Below are 13,936 nucleotides of genomic sequence, written 5' to 3' on the forward strand. Positions count from 1 at the left end.
CTCTCCCTGACGAGCCCGACAACCTTCAGTTATTCCCAAGCCCCGGCTGCGCAGACGAGAGCAAACTTGCGCGTAAGTCAGCAAACGGGCCGTGGGCATCCGAGACGTGGGGACAAACAGGGCGCCGAACTCGGCGCCCAGGGCCGAGGGCCCGCGCCTGTTCCACGAGTGGGGTCCGGGTGGCATGGGCCGTGGCCTCCCCGGGAGACACGCTCTGCTTCTCCACACCCCCAGCAAGGCGAGCCCCCCGACACCTGGGGCTTGATCAGGGCCAGCAGGCCCAAACGTCCACGCTGCCTCGGCCCGGGCACGCGGACCGCTTGCAGAGGAGCCAAAGAGAAGAGCCACGCAGGGAAGGGTCGCGGCCTGCTCCTCGGGACTTTTCTCCGGAAAGTTCTCTGGCTCGCCACACCTGCTTGAGGGAGGGTCCACGGCCCCGGTGACGGGGAGGAGCACGTGGCGGGCACACACGCGGGGGAAGAAAGAGAGTGGAGACGGCACGTCTGTGCCCCGGGGGGGGGGGGGGGGGCGAGGGCAGAGTGGGTCTGTCGCGCACCCACGAGTCCCGGCTCAGGCACTGAGCTGGATAACAGCGAGCGAGCAAGGGACAGAGCAGGACAAGGGTGTGAGTGCAGGAGGGCAGGTGTGCCAGGGGGCAGGTGTGAGGCAGTCCCCACATCAGGGAGGCAGGGGGCAGGCCGCTGCAGTCTGGAAGGCCAGGAAAGGCTCGGCTGTTCCCCCCGGTCGAGGGCCATGCGTCCTGGAGGGACCTTCCCAGCATGTCTCTGGGCCGGGCCTCCGGGGAAGCTGTCCTCACTGTTCCCCCCAGCCCTCCGGACAGCCCGGCCCTGCTCGAGTGGCAATAAGCGATTTAGAAGAACAGGAGAAAATGTCCTCGCCTGGCTTTGAAAACAGCTCCGGCTCGGCTCCTACGAGGCTGTCCATCTGCCTGGCGGGGAGGGGGGGGGGGGACATAATTGGTGAGTCACCCCAAAGCTGTCTGAAGACCGCTGGAGGCGGGGGGAGGGGGGGAAGTAGCCTCAGATGTACGACGTGCCGCCTCCCCGGAGTCCACGTAAGGAATAACAGACACCGGTCCCGGGGAACTCTGCAAAGGGACATGGCCAAGCCGCAAGCATCCCGGTGACTGACGGGGGAGTTTTCTAGATAGGGCCCCTTACGAATTCAATCAGTAAGGACACAGAGCAACGTGGCCGTTGGCAACGACGGGGAGGCGGCCTGCGGACAGCACACGTTCTCCCCCTGCACGTGCATGGAACCCCGAAGGCCAGCCTTTCCTGGTGCCCCAGCGCTGCCGTTTTTCCGCGGGCGTCCTATTTTCTGAACAGGGAGGCCACGTGCGGCCCTGGGGGATTCGGAGGCAGACAGGCCTGGTGGCTTCTACGCCCCCGTGCGGCCTCATCGGCAGTCATGCTGCTTAAACTCAGCCTCAGTTGCCTCATCTGTGCGCGGATACAAAAAGGAAACCAAATGACTCGTGCGAAGAACAGGGCACCGCCCGTGCCCTTGCGTGACGCTAACGCGCAGCCCCGTCTGCGCCCGGGACGTAGGCTCCGGCCCAAGTCGAGGCACCCGATTGCGGCCAAAGCGTCTCCTGAAAACGCGAGTCAGCAACTAAAGCCGCTGGATGGAGAAGCCAGGCCCCCAGAGCACTCCCCACACTGCCAGGCACTAAAAATGAGCCGAAAGGTGTTTGTGGTTACGTGACAGGAAGCCAGAAAATAGGTACACGTTGATGAGCAGCTCGCGAGAAAGGACTCACAGACCCGTAACAATGATCCGAAAATGGCCACTTGGAGAACGTCCACGCAGGCATGTGAACCGTGTGGCTGGACTGCATCTAAGGAGGCACACGCCCCAGGAGGCCCAGCCACGGGCTCCCCGCTCACGCTTTCCCCAGCCACGCCGGCTTCTAAACACCTCCCGTGTTCTTCGTACAGAGAAAGGGTCCTTGGCCTTTCTTCCTCTAACGTGACATTTCAGAGGGAATTGAGCAGCGGCCTCCAGCGGTGCTCAGCACGCCAGGCCCTGGAGGGACTGCAGGCCGCCAGGGCCGACCCCCAGCGCACCTGCCCGAGGGACACGCGGCCAGAGCGGCCACATCCAGCGGATGCTCGCGGGAAGCACGCCACAGTGGCCCCGCGGGAAGGCCTTCCCCCCGGCTGTTTAGGGCTGTGCCTGCTTCAATTCTTCCAGTTTACTTCGTTTCTCTAAGCCGCTGTTCTTGCCTGGACCTTGCTGGAGCCACTCGACACAAGAGTGTCGTCTGCACCCCGATCAGAAACCACGGCTCCCTCGTCCCAGGCACTCGCTTCGGGTCAGGCGCCGGGCGGCGGGCTGCAACCCCAGTAACCCGTTCAGTCCTCAGTAGGGAAACGGGCATAAACTCTACGCTGTCCCCGCTGTAAAGACGAAGGAACCAGGAGAGAGAGAGAGAGAGAGAGAGAGAGGACGGGGGCCACACGGTGGGAAGCCCAGTCTGCGGCCCTGCCTCTCCACACTCACCCCTTCAAGACACAGGCCCCAACACATCACACACTCGCGTGTTCAGTAAGTTTCACCCAACTGCTTATAGAGCAGCTGTCCTGACTCTGGGGATACAGCCTTGAACTGTGTCGAGTCCCCGTACCCCAACCTGCCGCTGGGGAAGAGAAAGCGACCACAGAAACAGATCGCGGGGTACCATGTGCGGGAAACAAACTTCACAGGGGAAGAATGTGACCGGGGGTGACTCCTTTCGATAAAGTGATCGGAGAGGGCCCTCGTGATGTGGTGACACCCGGGGGACACGCAGGAAGGGAGCCGTGTCAACCATGTCATCTGAGGCACGGGAACTGCAAGTGCAAAGGCCCTGAGGCGGAACAGCTGGCTGGGCTCCGTGCAGCAGGAGCAAAGTGGGAAGACACGGGCGAGGCCAGGGAGGCGCCAGGCCACAGCTCCTGAAGGTCGCCTCGAGACTGAAGTTCTGACTTTTGCTCCAAAGGCTCCTTTTCGCTGCCATGGAGAAGAGTGACCGACACCAGGGGCCCTGAAGAAGGGGAATGGGGGTGGGAAGAGGAGCCCAGGGGGCCATTTCTGAGGTCCAGGGCTGGACAGGACAGTCGGCACGGAGCAGGAAACGTGCGCTGACTTGGGATATGTGCTGCGGGCTAATCCACCGGGACTTTCAGTGGCCTAGACGTGGGGGTCACAAGGCAAAGAAAGCACTCAGAAATGACAGGGAAAAGCTGGCAGGTGGGCGCTTTCATGCAGGCTAGGACGGAAGACCCCGGGGCACAGGCTGCCCTGAGCCTGATTCTAAGCGACCTACTGGTCATTTCGAAGAGCAAACAGAACTCCCAAGCCACCTCTGATCGTTACTTTAGGACTTTCTGGGGCGGGCACCAACGCGTTCGGGAATCGTGCCCACGGTTCAGAATGCGACCTACCACGTACTTCGTCACGGCGCGTGGTGCCCAAGCGGCCAGTTTGTAAGCCCTACGGCTGCTGCCCACCCAACTCCCGCCACCCACCGGCACCCAGCTTCTCGGGAGGGGCTCGAGGCTTCCGGACCACGCGCGCATCTCTTACCGAGGGAACCGACTACGAAGTGACACGCGCCCCGCGCAGAAATCTCTGCCGTCTCGCGCCGGGAAAGAGCGCGTAAAGTACACTTCGGCGGGGAAAACAGGTGTCCTCCTCCCAGGCGGGCCGCTTCCTCTGGTTTTCAGGTGTCTCCCCAACAGCGGCGTGTGTCCTCGCTGGGACCACATCCGAGCGCAAGGTCCTCGTTTCGGAACGCGGCCCCGTCTGCAGGACGCGGCCGGGACCGCGCGGCCGATGAGGGTGCGTCTCTCAGGCATGCAACGCGGTGACGGCACCTGTCGCATTTCCCAGCGGCTGCGTGTTTCGCGTTGCGATGCACAGACGGCCTCTGGTTACACACAACGGCCTGGTGTAATTTCATTCATTTCTCTGACAGACACGGTCAGGAGCCAGGCGGGCCGGCAACACGGCACCCGGAGACCAGCCCCGCAGGACGCGTGGGAGTCAGCCCTCGCGGGGAGCGGGCACGTGAGACACCCAGGTCTCCAACCCTGCAGATGCACCCGGAGAACCCAGACCCCCCGGCTGGAACCGGCAGGGGTGACGACGGATCGCAGGCTGCACCAGTGTGACAAGAGACTCACGTCGCTGAGACCCAAACCCAGCGAGGACGGCGAGGGCAGCTCCACGCACTTGCCTACCTGTCCTCACCCCGGAGCTGCCCGCTGGCTGCCGCGGGCTCGAGCCTCCCCTCGAGCTCACCGTGGGGCCGGAGCAGTGGGTGCAGAATCAAAACACTGCTCCAAACTGCAGGCCACGGGCGTGGAAGCACCCGGAAGTCCCTCGCTATGTGCCGTGACACGTTCCACTCGGCTCTCCGGCCACGCCAACCCTTCCCCCCTGGACGCTGCCGTGCTCCACTCACCTGCCAGCAACCTGAACAGGAAGGGTCATTTGCCATAGCCTGGAGGCTATGGCACACGGGGGACAAGAGAGGACTGTCTCGTGCATTCTGCCAGGATCTGGTGCTTGGAAAGGCCTTCCTCTGCCCGGGTGGCACTCCCACCTCCAGAGCCCACCGTGTGACCCGCCTTTCGTCTCAAGCCCTGCCTCAACTTAGCCATCGAGTCTGCAAAGGGCCTCCTCACGGGCGCCTGGTCTTTCCAGAGCCTGGAGCCCACTCAGAGTGCCAGCAGTGAGCCAGCATGCCGGGGCTGAGGGCCCCACTGTGAGCGGGGGCCAGGGGCGGTGGGCCGCAGGGCTGGGGGCCCAGGGCCTGTGGGGCTGCAGGGCTGCGGGCCCGTGGGGCTGCGGGACGGCAGGGCTGAGGGGCTAGGGGGCCAGGGGTTGGGGGGTGCTGGGCAGGGGGCCTGTGGGGCTGAGGGACTAGGGGTCTGGGGGGTTGGGGGGTGATGGGCTAAGGGAAAGACGGCCTTTCAGCAGGAGTGGTTTCTCTGTCATAAGCTTTAAACCATTTCAGTAAGTTTTATTTTCGGGGCACCTGGGTGGCTCAGTCGGCTAAGCGTCCAACTGTCTGATCTCAGCTCAGGTGAGACAGATCTCATGGCTGGTGAGGTCGAGCCCCACGTCAGGCTCTGTGCTGACAGTGCGGAGCCTGCTTGGGATCCTCTCTCTCCCCCTCTCCCTCTGCCTCTCTCTCTCTCTCTCAAAAATAAATGAACGTTTAAAAAAACAAGTTTACTTTCTCCCATTTTGGTACTATCTAATAATAGAGAACATGCCGTTGTAGAAAGTGTTATCTTCTAAAATGTCTAAAACATAATTTTAGAACAGGGGGACACACAGATCACAGCACCCAAGTGCCAGGCTGCCGGCATGTGGGCTGATGTGTGGACCTACCAGCCCCCCTGGGGTTCTACGGCAGCTCTGCCTGCAGCTGGGGCCACCCCGTAACCCCCGACACCGCTCCGGCTCCACACTCCCTGAGTGTAGCCGCTGCACCGGCCCCGGGTCCTTCCCGCTCTGTGCCTGCGTTCAAGATAACCCCGTCATCATCATTCAGTTCAAGAACACCACGCACACCTCCCGTTCCAGCAAGGCTAGCCTGTCCCCCTGCCCCCGCCCCCCTTCCCCCCCCTCCCCCCGCCCCGGCCCGGGCCTTCGGAAAAGCTGGTCCACGGTCTGCGGAAATCAGTATGACGTTTCGTTCTGCACAATATGGATACACTCTACAAATCACAACTTCCCCCAGATCAAGGCTAACAAACCTTATCATTATTCTTTTTATAACTGTTTTCGTACAACACTAACTTTAGTTTCTAAAAATACAGTGATTGCTCTGTATTGGGTTCTATTTTAATCTTCTAAAAATAGAGCCCCTCGCGGGAGCAGCAGTGGCTGTTAGATGTTGACTATGCTAACGTCAGTGACAGGGCATGAATTTCTGTCCTTTCTACACTTTTTGCGGCCTGCGGTTTCTGCACGACTGAGGAGCTGGGCGCCTGCGGCGCGTGGCACCCAGGTTCTGGCCGAGAGCGCGAAGCCTGGGTGCCTGGAACCGATGCCTGGCTCCTCTGCTAAGGGCCCCCGACCACACAAACGACCTGACCAGTGTGGGCCTCCCCCCGCCACTGTTCACATCTGTAAAATGGGTCCAATGACACTCTTCACCGCACAGGACCGAGAGGATGCCAGCCCCCCGACACCCTGCTCACGGGACCTGCTCACAAACAGCGGCAGCATCGTGCGCGACGGGGAACCTAGGCTCCGACCTTCACGGTCATCAGAAGGTTGTTACTTCGCCCGTCAAAAGGCAGCAGCGAAAGAACAGGGCAAGAGGGAAGCTTTTGCCTTCGAGAGCTCCAATGTCCTACAGAAGTCCCTCTCAAGAGGGGCCAACAGGTCTGTGCCCACCACCCTCCTTCCGTTTGCCTCCAGGGCACGAACACCACCGCAAGGCCCGAGTGCAGAGCCGCACAGTCTTGCTAAATGGCCAGTGTGTTACATGTGGCTTTTTTTAAAACAGATTTCCCAAACTTTGAAAGCTTCGTTGTCCTAAGAACAGAAATTATATCTGCGTGTTTAGACTATAATCGCTCATCTTCTGTTTTATAATCAAGTAATGTCTGAATTAAGGGGAAAAAAAGTAGAGGGGTGCCCGGGGGGCTCAGTCGGCTGAGTGTCCGGATTTGGGCTCAGGTCGTGACCTCACGGTTGCTGAGATCGAGCCCCGTGTCGGGCTCTGTGCCGTCAGTGTGGAGCCTGCTTGGGATTCTCTCTCTCCCACTCAAATAAATAAACATTTAAAAAAAAAAAAAAGAAAGAAAAAAAAGTGTGTATGTGCACACGCTCATTATGGAGACTCCGACCATCCACTCTTGTTCTCTACAAGCAAACCAACAGTTCGAGCTCAGCTTGGCCGTGGTCTCACGATGAGAAGCCCAGTGGCCCAGGCGGCTGGAGGCTCCACCCGTCAGCACCCGGCACTGGTCAGAGAGCGTCCCGTCGGGCGCACCCAGAGCCACGTAAGCATGGCAGGAGCCGGGTGCGCTCCCATCCCAGGAGTGCACCTGCTTTATACATTATGTTGAGTTGAAGGATATCTTCAGTATCTTCACTTTATAAGATATTACGGTTCTAGGAATAGGCTTATTTCATATTGTTCAACCTTCGACCGAGATGAAAAATCACATGCCACTGTATTCGCTGTGACAATGCACAGATTCAAGGGACCAAGGAAACAGAAATTATACCAAAATGAAACACAAACGCAGCCTTTCTTACTCTCTGACCAGTTTCTTTGGTTCTTACACCTGTAGAGACAGATTCTGTCCAACTGGGCGGGCATGAAGGCAATCTAATTAAAATGAGTGCCCCTGAGGAGTGGGGGAGGGGAATACATACACACACACGTACCACGAGCACCCTTAGGTGGGCACTTGGTTATGACCGATCCAGCACGGAAATATCCCCACACAATAAGAAAAAGGGGCAAGCCTTTAACCTGACTATAAACAAAGAGGAACCAGAAAACAACAGTGGTTGAATCTGTGCTGCTTGGTTGCTTTTCTGAATGAACAAGGCCACCTGTGGCGTAACCCAGGTTCACAGTGTGCAAGACACAGATCCCACCAGGGTCCAAAATACAGCGGGCGATATGCAAAGCTAATCAGAAGTTTAGGTCCCGAATCCCGCTCTACTAACGACCCCTGACCTCCCACGACAAGAATACAGAAATGGTGGCTATGCGATTGAATACGATACCGCCCCAATTTCACATACACACTGGAGCTGAAAAGAAAGAGAAGTCCCACTGACAAGGAAGGAAAAACAAAATAAGGGTATTCTGGCAAGTACACCAAGATCCAGCTGTCCGTCCCTGTGGCCGAAGAGTCAGCAGAACTGGCCCAGAGGAGGTGGGTGACATGGTCATGAGCTTGTCCCAGACAGAGAGCCGAACTGGGACCCTGCAGAAGCCAGAACTCTGGAAGGACTATGAAAATGGGGTCGGAAAACCCTGCCCACCAGGCCAGGGTGACGGAGGACGAGAGCTGGGGGGAGTCTCCTGCAAGAACTTCAAACCCATGTGGGTGTGACCTCCAAAGTCACATCACTTAGGCAGCTCTAGAATCCTTGGTCTTCGAAATTAGGGTCAAAAACGAGTCCAGAATTGTGAAAGCCTGGAACCCCAGGAAAGCAAGGAAAAATGACTCTCATGAGACACCTGAAGAAGGAAAGGAGGAGGAGGGAGGCAGGGAAGGAGAGGAAAACCCTCCCAAATAAAAGGAGTCTACACTGAAAACTGAAAATCACAGGGTGCTTGGGCGGCTCAGTCGGGTCATGATCTCACAGTTTGTGGGTTTGAGCCCCACATTGAGCTCTCTGCTATCAAGGTGGAGACCACTTCAGACCCTCTGTCCCCCTCTCTCTCTCCACCTCATGCTGTCTCACCCAAAAATAAATAAACATTAAAAATAGAAAGAAAACTGAAAACCACAACTGATGCATGGGAATCACCCACTACAGCAGAAATAGCCAACCCAACAGAGAAATGACTTTAAAACACCTACAAATATTAAGAAAATGTGCATTTTTTTTAAAGTAAGGCATTAAAGAAGGGAAAGAATATAATGAAAGAAGGAAACCCTGGAAAAATAGAAAGTTGTTTTAAAAGAATAAAAATAATTTTCTAGAATTGAAAGGAGCAGATTAGATCTAGCAAAAGACAGGAATAATGAACCAGGATGCGAGACCTCCCTAAGCAGCCTGAATGCAGCACGCAAAGGAGAAACGACAGGTGTGGATGAAAGAATGAAGCGGTCCAGCCTAGGTTTGGCACGGATTCTTGAAGTATAGAGCAAATGCAGAAGAGGGAATACTCAAATAGGTAATGAAGGAGACTATTCCCAAACCCCAAAGACACAGGAGTCCTTATATTTAAAAAGCTTGGTAACCCAGAGCAGGATAAGTAAGTACAAATCCATACCCAGACACACTGTAACAAAATGTCAGAACACCCATCAAACATGGCCAGAAAGCCCCAAGACAGAGAAGACAGATCAGCCAGGAAGAAGCAATTATTACACCCAGAGTTAACTAGCTGACGGCAACACAAAATACCAGAAGGGACTAAAACGTCTTCAAAGCAAAGACGTGAAAGGGTGAAATCGGTGTCACCTACAATTTTATGCCCAGCTAAACTAGCACTCAAGGAAGAAGGGGAAAGAGACAATGTTCTGACGAAGTGTGAGAGTGTTTACCAATCAGAAACCACTGCTGAATGAACAACTAGAGTATCATTTCAGAAAGGAGAAACTCACTTCCAGAAGGAAAGAGTAAGCCGCAGAGAGCGGCTGTGAGGTAAGCCACAGGTCAACACACACGTGCACAGACGAGCACGGGGTGCAAGGCTGACACAAAGTTCCGTGTTACGGAGACGACTTTCATTACGTATGATGCCGTTTCCTCAAACTTGTGTTTCAGGTGTGTGTGCATCCGTGTGTGATTCTAAGTCGCTGTCAAAAACACCCGGTCGGCTTCCTCTTAAGAACAATGTAAATCCTAAAAACAAACAAGGTTCTCTCTTCACCTCCACAACTGGGAGATTCAGGGGCAAATTGGTAGTTTGTGTTTGAATAACCACGCGGGACTCAGGACATGTTCTTTCTGGGCTCTCCTTCCCCTCGGTGGACCCTCAGTTTTCCTGTGCTCTGGTTTCTTTACCTTTCCTCTTACACAGTCCTCATTACTTAAGTCAGAATCAAACTTCTCTGTCTTTTCCGCTGCACTCCGTACGTACCAAAGCACTCACGCAACCGTCTGGCTCCTTTTCATTATAAAAAGGAGGCGAGCACTGAAATATGGCCCAGTTTCAGTAACTCTGCAAAATTCTTTGCAGAAGCGAAGTTTAGTACTACCGAGAACAGGGGAAGAGCTCATCAATCCCACTTTTAAACACAAAAATCGACCAAGAATGTGACTGACAGCAATCAGTGCAGTGTTCCACCTGACGCCACATTTGCATGTGGAGAGCCCTTCTGTGAAATCAGCTACGCTTGTGCAAAAGCGACTCTTTGTGAAAAATAATCAGCAAAAGATTGCTTATCCTCTGCTACACTCAGAAATTAGTTAAAAGTAACCAGCTCTTGGAAAAGGATAAACCACTTTATGCAAATACTTTTGCAAAGGCTCTTTATTAATGCAAATATTATGTTTGTCTTTTATTTGAATGCAAACAGCATCTGCTTTGCAGGCAATGCCTTCACTTTGTAGTTCCATGCTGAGAGGCTCCAGTGCGTCCCAGCTGCCTTTTAGAGTTTGGAACAGATTTCCAGAGAGCCAGAGTCAAGAAAAGTTCACCGAAGGCAACGGAAAGCAAGCGAGTGTGGTGGGGTTCCTGGGAAGCCTCCTTCACTCTTGAGGCGAGAGAGAAACAAATCCAAGAATGAATTCTGGAATTTACTTCTGGAGAGGTTTGACTTTGTGTGGGGGATTTTTCTTTTTTTAACAGTTTTGAATAAGGAGAAAATTAGAATTGCTTTTTATAAATTCTTTTGCTAAGCAAATATACTCAGGAGAAGGGAAAACTGGGCGGCATCAGGCTTCCCTCAGAGCACCCAACCCAGAACCAAGGCTGGCTCCTCTCACAAAGTTACCACCTCACCCCAGAAGCAGTCTCCTGTTGCAGATGAGAGTGCTGATCCAGAAGGCTCCCTGCCAGCACAGACATCCTAAGACTGCCGGACTAATGCTTTTCTGACTCTGCCCTAAGATCGAGAGCTGCTAATAAGGCACAAAATCTTGTTAATTTTTGTGTGCATGACCCTAAAACAATGACGAGTTCAACAACGGTAGAGACTGGATGGGTGGATGGGTGGGATGGAGGGATGGAGGGATGGACGGATGGACGGACGGACTGACAGACGGATGGATGGTGAATACCTACTCACATGTAAATCTGCCATTACAATTCCAAGATACCTATTTGGAGAAATTGTTCTTTGAGTGAATATCAGACTAGACCTTCCAATACCCCTTTTAATAATTAACTTAGCCATGAGTTCACTTCAAGCAGCCTGATTTTCCAGACACACGGCTGCCCCTCTTATGCTGTTCCTCTCTCCCTCTGATTCATACAACGGGGATTTTGTTTTTGACCAAATATACTTGGAACGTCAATATTTGATGGTCAAACTTGACTTCTTCAGAAAACACAAGTGCAAGGTAAGGGGGAACTAGGGCAGTGGGACTCCTCTCACGATGGAGAGCTCAGCAAGGTAAAGTTGTGCTGACAGGAACATGGCCTCAGGTGCACACAGTAGGGCTCTGTTTCCGGGGTTTGGAAAAGAACAGCAAATAAAGCCCAAAGAAAGCAAAGAAATAATAAAGAGCAAAAGTTAATAAAATAGAAGAGACATAAATAGTTGGGATTAACAGGACCAAAAGTTGTTTCTTTCAAAAGATTAAAATGGAAAGATCTCTTGTGAAAAATGATGTGAAAAAAGATTCTGATGGTCACATCTGGCAAGAGGGAACATGGCTTCCATCTGGCGGGCGATTCCAGATGCACCACTGCCACATGGCCCCTAACACACAGGGCAGCACCTCGACACCCAGGCAGGGCTCGTTGGCCTGACATGTCAACAGTGACAAGGTAAAGGAACCCTGTTACACGGTCCTACTACTAGTTAGTTTACTAGGAACTAAAATGAGAAACAGGAGAATCTTATAAGAATCGTGATGCAAATAGCAAACCTTGAACAATACTGGTTTGAACTGCATGGGTCCACTTATGAATAGATTGTCTTCGATACATACAGGACAGTGCCGTAATGTACTTTCTCCTTAAAATGTGTTAATCAACTTTTTATGTTATCAGTAAGGCTTCTGGTGGACAGTAGGCTATTAGCAGGTAAGTTTTGGGGAGTCAGAAGTTACATGTGACTTGCAACTGCACAGGGTTGTCGTGTTATTCGAAGGTCAACTGTATTGATAACATAGAAAAATGGCTAAAAAAAATACAACTTGCCAAAAGTGACATTAGAAGAAATAGAAGACCCAAATAGCCCAACAGTTTCTAAAGAAAGATAATCTGTAATTTACAAGAAAAAAGAGGGGCACCTGGGTGGCTTGATCAGCTGAGCGTCCAGCTTCAGCTCAGGTTATGATCCTGTAGTTTGTGGGTTCAAGCCCAGTGGTGGGTTCTGTACTGACAGCTCAGAGCCTGGAGCCTGCTCCCGATTTTGTGTCTCCCTCTCTCACTGCCCCTGCCTTGCTCACGCTGTCTCTCTCTCTCTCAAAAATACATAACATAAAAAAAAATTAAAAATAGGGGCGCCTGGGTGGCTCAGTCAGTTAAGCGTCCGACTTCAGTTCAGGTCATGATCTCGTGATTTGTGAGTTTGAGCCCTGCATCGGGCTCTGTGCTGACAGCTAGGAGCCTGGAGCCTGCTTTAGATCCTGTGTCTCCCTCTCTCTCTGTGTCCCTGCCCTGCTTGCGCGCTCTCTCTCTCTCTCTCTCTCTCTCTCTCTCTCTCTCTCTCTCTCAAAAATAAATAAACATTAAAAAAATATATTTTTTAAAGAACAAAGAAAGAAACCTCCCACAGAGAAACCTAGACACAGATGACTTACTTCACAGGAACATCTATTTAGACTTTCAATTAAGAGATAATTCCAATCTTACAAAATCAACAAGAATACAAAAAGAGGAAGCACTGCTCACCTTTTTTTATGAGACAGTATCACGGTGATACCAAAAATTGACAAGATAATTACAAGAAAAATACTTAAGTGTCAAACTTTAACACAAAAGCAGAAACGATAAAATATTAGCAGTCGAAATCCAACAACGTATAGAAAGAATATTCCATTTCAGTCAGTAAGATTTCAGCCGAGAAATGAAATATCTGTTTACTATTCAAAATAATCAGCGTAATTAACCACATTAACAAAACAAGAAAGTGTAGATCATCTCAACAGAGACAATGGAAACATTTGACAAAATTCAACACAGCTCCATGGGGGGGATCTGGGGGACAGGAGGAAGGAGGGGGTGGGTGGGTAGGGCCCTGGGAACAGAAAGCCAGCCAGGGTTGTGCTCTGTAAAGCAAACGAATTGCAGACATCTTGGTCAATACCTATGCAGTGAAAACGGTCCCCTTGAGATCGAGAACCAGACAAGAACGCCCACTATTCAAGCTGCACCAGTGCCCCCAGCTAACGCACCAAGTCAGGAAAAATAAACAAAAGAAGTCGAAAGTAAAAATAAAACCGCCATTGTTTGCCGTCAGCATGAAGAAAATCCAGAAGAATTTCCAGACGGTGCTAGAATGCAGCAAGGTCAACCAGAGGTCAGTATACAAAAATCTGTCGTATTGCTGAATACTAGCAACAAATACAAAACAAAAAGCACTAAGAGACGCCCACCGTAACCGCATCAAGAAGTATCAGGTGCCTGGGAATAAACCCAACAGCAGGGGTGGCAGCCTTCTGTGCCTAAAACAGGAAGCAGGACGACAGAAGTAAAAGGCCCCAGCGAATGGGTACCTGCCCGGCTGGCGGCCTCCTCACGGCTCGCTCACACATCGACGCGGGCACCCCCCACCTCCTCCTCCGGTCCGCCCCATTCGGAAACTCTTTCCATAGTGATCTTTCTAAGCCAGGAGCACTTCAGAGCCCTTGGCCGGGCCCCACGGCGCGCACATTCCTACAGAGACCCAGCACGCACACGCCGACCCACGTGCCGCTGAACCCGATTCCGCCAAAGGGTAACTCATCCTCCTTCGGGTGCGATTTGGTATTTTCTATTCTCCTTGGTTTTAAGGTTGTCATGACCCGCTCCACGCCACAGAGGACTCCGGAGCCGGACGCGGACCTCGAGCCAGGCTCCCCGACCTGGCAGCTGTCAGCACAGCCACGTCCCTCGCCC

General features: G+C 53.1%; 1 protein-coding gene across 5 annotated transcripts in view; it reads right to left on the reverse strand.

The window, feature by feature from the left end:
- Positions 1-13,936, reverse strand: part of HDAC4 (histone deacetylase 4) — a 294,826-nt gene that overhangs the window by 159,009 nt on the left and 121,881 nt on the right. The gene's annotated exons all lie outside the window — the stretch shown is intronic.

The sequence above is a fragment of the Felis catus genome, chromosome C1 (genome assembly GCF_018350175.1).
Source record: "Felis catus isolate Fca126 chromosome C1, F.catus_Fca126_mat1.0, whole genome shotgun sequence".
Lineage (NCBI taxonomy): Eukaryota > Metazoa > Chordata > Mammalia > Carnivora > Felidae > Felis > Felis catus.